This window comes from Hibiscus syriacus, unplaced genomic scaffold, assembly GCF_006381635.1.
Source record: "Hibiscus syriacus cultivar Baekdansim isolate YM2019G1 unplaced genomic scaffold, ASM638163v2 tig00111758_pilon, whole genome shotgun sequence".
Lineage (NCBI taxonomy): Eukaryota > Viridiplantae > Streptophyta > Magnoliopsida > Malvales > Malvaceae > Hibiscus > Hibiscus syriacus.
This window is the reverse complement of record NW_024063170.1, coordinates 1,081,901-1,088,627: the sequence shown is the minus strand read 5'-3', so window position 1 is coordinate 1,088,627 and position 6,727 is coordinate 1,081,901.

Below are 6,727 nucleotides of genomic sequence, written 5' to 3'. Positions count from 1 at the left end.
GGTACATTAATGTGGAGATGATCAAGAATGTCTGCATACTCTTTGAACTGAACTTCATCATTGTGCTTCTTCAATCTTTGTGGGAAGGGAAGTGGGAGTCTAACTTCCTTAACTGCGAGAGTATGAATTGTTTTTCCCTTGGCATTGAAATTTAGTGCTTTGGCATGTTCACTAGTGGAACCCTCATCTTTTTCCTTCTCAACAATGATATCATCATGTAATTCAGGTTCAACTTGTTTAGAAGTGAAGGTAGAATCATCATGTTGTTTTCCCCCAAACTTGACTTGTTGATTAATCTTAGTTTCACTCCTAAGAGTAAATACATTGCATTATTCTTGTCCGTGAGATTTAGTGACTTCAGTGTCACTCGAAAATCATCATTGCTGACGTTCTTGTAATACTATAGCAATCTAACCAACTTGATCTTCCAAAGCTCTCAGAGACGATCTATGGCTTTGAACTAAGGTACATTGACTATGAAGCAAAGCTCCTTGATTTTTAATTGAAGTAGAATGATCTTGCAATATTGTCTTCGTGGTAGATATGAAATCTTGAATTGTGGACTCTAAAGAACTAGTGTTTTGCTGAAGATGAGGCTCCCTTATTAGCATTATGCCATTGCATAGTATGTTGGTAGCCTTGAGATCTAGTATAATTTTGCTGACGAGTAGGTTTACTAGCATGAAGAGCTCCTTGATTACTCAGTGAAAAGTTAGGGTGTTGGCTCCACTTTAGATTATAGGTGTTGGAGTAGGGATTGTTATTGCCTCGATTAAAATTTCCTACAAAATTGATGGACTCATGATTGGTTGGGCATTCTCTCTCGTGATGATTGCCATAGCATAACAAACATGTCGAACTAGCTGCATTTACTTCCTTTACTTTAGTAGAGTGTTGTAGTTTTCAACATATTAGTGATAGTTGAGAGTTTAGCGAACACAGAGTCCTTAGTATCTAACTCAAATGCCCCAGTTGTTTTTCTCCCAATTCCAAGCCTTGAGGAAGGAAATTGATAGTCATTGTTCGTAATTTTATCTAAAATAGCAAATTCCTCAGTAGGTGATTTATCAAGCAATGTCCCATTTATTAAGGCATCGAGCATCATCCTTATGTGGTCATTGACTCTATTATAAAACATAACTACTTGCGTCCAGTCTTGAAAATTATGATTAGAACATTTACGAAGTAAACTCTTGTAACGATCTCAATATTCATACATATATTCGTCATCGCCTTGGCGAAAGGATGCTATGTTATTCTTCAGCTGAGTGTTCATGTTTGGCAGGTTATAGCGCAATAGGAAACGTTTACAAAGATCAGCCCATGATTTCACTCAACCAGATGGAACACCACTCAACCAAGCCCTCACTCTGTCACACAAATAGTATGAAAATAGAATTTAACATATTGAATTTGCTACCTAGAATCTGTAGTTGGCAAGCCCCCAAATTACCCTATAGAATTTAACATATTGAACATCACATGTTTGAGCTTAAAATGGGCTTCTTGAATTTCGAGTGCCATAATTCCATGATTCATAAATAGATTCATCATCGCCTTGGCGAAAGGATGCTATGTTATTCTTCAGCTGAGTGTTCATGTTTGGCAGGTTATAGCGCAATAGGAAACGTTTACAAAGATTGGTCCATGATTCCACTCAACCAGATGGAACACCACTCAACCAAGCCCTCACTCTATCACACAAATAGTATGAAAATAGAATTTAACATATTGAATTTGCTACCTAGAATATGTAGTTGGCAAGCCCCCAAATTACCCTATAGAATTTAACATATTGAACATCACATGTTTGAGCTTAAAATGGGCTTCTTGAATTTCGAGTGTCATAATTCCATGATTCAAATGATCGCAAATAGCATGAGGCCTATCAACAGGCTCATCATTATGGAATGCCTCAGCATTCTGATCATATTTTTCTTAACCAAGGCCCTAATTCCCAATTTGATACATATTTTCTTGAGCACATTGAACACATCTCCTTTTCCTAAAAAGTCTCTCAATCTTAGGTTCAGTTGGTTCTAATGGCTCATCAGAATGTCTTTTGGTCATGCACCAAATAAGCCTAAAAAGAATAAAGTGAAATAGCAAGTAAACTATACAAAAATAAAATGCTATGGAAAACGAATTAACTTCATGTTGTCAATCCCCAGCAACAACGCAAAAAACTTGTTGCGTGTTGTGTGTACTAATAAATTATGCGCAAATAATGTGTGAGTATACACAATCGCAATAAGTAATAAAGTGATGAGTGAGTATCATCTCCACAGGGATTGATGGAAATTATGAGGTTGATCACAACACTACACTAATTTATCTAAGTATAAAAATGATATATACATTGATGATGCTTCGGCAATGAAAATGTGAGAATGAATGAAATAATGGTGACGGAGTGTGATTAAGTGAATAATGTCGTGACAAAAGAGCAATTTATAATGATGAATATGATTAAAATGACAACGCAATGTAAAATGGTAAAAATAGCAAATAAATGGAATAGCTTGATAATCTTCACACGGGAAACTACTTTGGGAATGAATGGTGGGAGTCACTTAAGGAGCTAAAAACTTATCTTTCTAGCTGATTTAGTCTTCTAATGCTTTACTTATAGACGGAGTTTGCTAAAAGTATTTTTGCTATCTCTAGTGTCACGAGCCACGGAGTTGGGCTCGGGACATTGGTGCAAGTGTCCGACAAAGAGGTTTAAAATGGAGTATCGGGCTTACCAAGACCACCAGACTTGGCCCATCACTTGGAGAATATTCTGGATCCATTTCACACTAGTCGTGAAAAAAAAGAAAAGTGACAACATATTCGAAGATGTTCACAAGAGCTTGGAAAATATGACAGGGGATGATGTAATATCAAGGAGGATTATGGAAGAATCTTTCCATTTCCAGTGTGAACACCTCTCCAAGGAGGGAATCTTACTAATGGATGTAATTATATAGGATTGGGTTGGATTTCCTTGATTTAGGGGATTATGTATTAATTGAGCTCATCTTAGTTGTTGATGTAAATAGATCTAGGTCATTGATTTAGAGGAAGCTCAACTATAAATAGAGAACTTCCCCTCCTCATTTAGAACATTTCATTTCATTCATTCTTTTAGGAGATTAATAAAGTTCTGAGGCATTTACTCTATCTTTTGTGTTTTTTGTTCCTAAGACTCTTTGTGTTGTTTCCTATCTTGGTGGCTAGGAGTAGCCACGCTTGTGTTTTCACTCCCACAGCATAGTCCAACCTTGGTGGCTTGGAGTAGCCACGTTGGTGTTAAAGCTTCCGTATCCTAGAAGCCTTGAGGGCTTGGTTCCAACCTTGGTGAGTTTGCATGCTCAGTAGGCTTGGGTAAGGCTTACTTAGTTGCAGAAAAGACTCATAAGTTTCAAGAAGCGTCTAAGGCTGCACTTACGATAGTTTGGGCTAAAAGGTTCTGAGGGTGTGACAAGTGGTATCAGTGCGAGTTGTTGTGGAGAGACAACGATCGTTTCGTACATGTTTGGTGGATGTGGTAAACCATGTAAGTTTGATTTACTTATTGTATTGTAAATTTACTTTGGCTGTTAAGTTAGCAAGGATTTGCGCTCGAGCTAGTCAAGGGTGATTGAACTAGTTTGTGGCAAATGAGTTCGAGATGGCAAAATAAAGAGCTGGAACTTTAAGGGAGTCGATAGCTTTAGTAGAGGAAATGGTTACTAGGTTGAAGGAGTTAGATAGCCACACCCAGAAAGAGGTGCATAAGCTACTCGACGAGTTCGGTGGAAAAACTTTCAAGCACGTGAAGAATGTGCTGGACAACAGGTTAGAAATCTTAACTTGGTTGGAGAAAAGGGTCGATAGACTTGAGAGATCCATGGAGGGAGCCAAAGAGACCCTAGGTGTTGTAGAGTCTTGCCTTGATAAATTAGAGTCCATGGAGGACAAGTTCAAGGATGAGACACATTCTCAATGAGTTATATATGGTTCGAGGGAGTAATGCTCATAAAGTCGAGGTGATGGCTTTGATAAATGTGGTGGATGAGTACAAGGGTGAGTTGCTCATATGTAAGGGTGTAATGAGTGAATGGGGTGCACTCAAGACCTTCTTGAAAGGACTTATACCAGGGGCGAAGCTCGTGGTGGAGCAAGATTATGCTTAGAGACTTTTTAAAGGCCATAGCTTTAGAGATTGCGAGGGGAAAGCCAACCAACATAGTGTTATCCAGGCTCACGTCGAGGGAATGCGATAATGGTGGGGGAGACCAGGGAAAGGTACAACAGGAATATGATGGAGAAAGCTCTTCGAATGGCCAAGGTGGGTTATCATCTGTTTGTAGTCAATTGAAGCCATTAAAGGGGAATGACAAGGCTAAGTTCGTGGTAGAGAAGAAGGTGAGCAAAAAGATCAAGTGTTACTTCTATGATGATCCCCATGTGATAAGGGAATGTCTCAAGAAGAATCTACTAGCTCCATCGTCAAAGGCATAGATAAGTTTGAAGAGGGAGCAATAAGATATGGTGCAACTACAGGTGTTAAAGTAGTCAACCCATGATCAAAACATGATGAGACTGTAAGTGTCAAAGCAGTCAAGCACGAGGGGAAGATCGATGAGATAGCAAACGATGCCATCAAGCTGAGAGTAAAGAGGAAGTAATTAAAGTACTACTAGTGCAAGGGGCATCACGAGGTATAGAGGTGCCCAAATCGAACCAAGCAGGCCGAGGATAATGAGCTTGCAAGACATGGTGCGATAAGGTTTGTTTCTACCAATGCGAGCGGTAGACCAGTGCAGAAAGGGATAGCCATGTCCAAGGAGGTTGAAGAGCTCACCGAGCATGTTCGAGCGGAGAAGAACATGGCTTCAAAAACCATAAATAGAAAAGGTTCAAATAGAGCTAAGCCAAGAAATGACAAGGTAATTGTGTAACCACCGATGGGCAAGGTAGGAAAGGAGCGAAGAACTTCGAGTAAGAAGTGCCAACACAATAGGAGGAAACAAACTTCAAGGAAGAAGAGCCAGAGTAACAAGGGAGCACTGAACTTCAAAAAAGAAGGATCGATGCATGAAGTGTCAAACTTTATGGAGAAAGAATGGCTGACACATTTTAGAGTAAATGCAACAAAAAAGTGGTACATCTCGAACACAATTATAATGTTTCTAAGTTTGATTTGTCATCTTTGATGAGTATAGGTTTGGAGAAAGCTAACCATCTGTGGGGATAGGCCAAAGGTTTGAGGGATAATTACAAGCCTTCGCCAAAAGGATAAGGGAGTCCAAGTATAGGCAAATCAAAGTTAATAGGAGAAGACTCCTACGAGGAAGATGTACCCAAAGGTGACATCACTTCGATGCAAGAGCTAAAGAAAGCACAACCTGTTTGGGAATGCCAAGTCCTTTTGGGGGACGTGAGCAAGCCGAGGCATCGAACAATCAAGGTTATAAGGGAAATGGCGTGAAAGATCAAGGAGTTATATGGAGGCAAGAGCCAAGGCAAGCAGTTCGTATAGGAAGATTATAATAAGCCGAAGCACCGAGAAGTATCCAAGGTAAGCTAGCCCAAGATCGTCAGAGTGGAGCAACGTGGGCGTCGCTAGGTTTGGTAGGGGAGAAAGTCACAGGCCGCGGAGTGGGGCTCAGGACATTGGTACAAGTGTTCGACAAAGAGGTTCAAGATTAGTATCAGGCTTGCCAAGACCACCAGACTTGGCCCATAACTTAGAGAATGTTGTGGAGTCCATTCACACTGACCGTGCAAAAAAGGAAAGTTGCATCATATTGGAAGATGTTCACAGACCTTGGCAAATATGGCAGGGAACGATGTCATATCAAGGAGAATTATGGAAGAATCTTTCCATATCCAGTGTGAACACCTATATAAGGAAATAATCCTACTAATAGATGTAATTAGATAGGATTAGGTTAGGTTTCCTTGATTTAGGGGATTATGTATTAATTGGGCTCATCTTAGCCATTGATATAAGTAGATCTAGGCCATTGATTTAGAGGGAGTTCAATTATAAATAGAGAGCCTCTCTTCCTCATTTGGAACCTCTTATTCCATTCATTCTCTTGGGAGAGCAATAAAGTTATGAGGCATTTACTCTATCTCTTATGTGCTTTGTTCATAAGTTTCTTTGTGTTGTTACCTCTCTTAGTGGCTAGGAGTAGCCACGCTTGTGTTTCCACTTCCACACCATAGTCCAACCTTGGAGAGTTTTCATGGTCATTAGGCTTGGGCAAGGCTTACTTAGTCGTAGAGAAGACTCAGAAGTGTCAAGAAGCATCTAATGACGTACGTCCCGTCAGACCTCAACTCTGATATTGCGACAGTTTCGGCTAGAAGTTCTGAGGACGTGACACTAGTCATAAGAACCTAACATAATGGAATGCCACAACATCTCCTTTCAGTCTCAACTATGGCAACCTACACTATTGAAGATGCATTACCCCTCTTAGTCATTGAAATCCTAGCTTAGTCTATCTAAAGTACTAAGGGATTAGGCTGTAGTGATTAACTATATCACATTACTTATGTTAATCGTACTTAAGTTTCTCTTGAATACTTAAGAATTAATGACTAGATTTCTCTCGAACATCTAGTATTCATCTAAGAAATGGACACTCTCATGCCTCATACAATCTTATAAGATGAAGCACACATAAACAAAACAAGTAAAAACAAAAGATAAATATTAATCAACCATTAAAATAAAGTTTCAAGCATC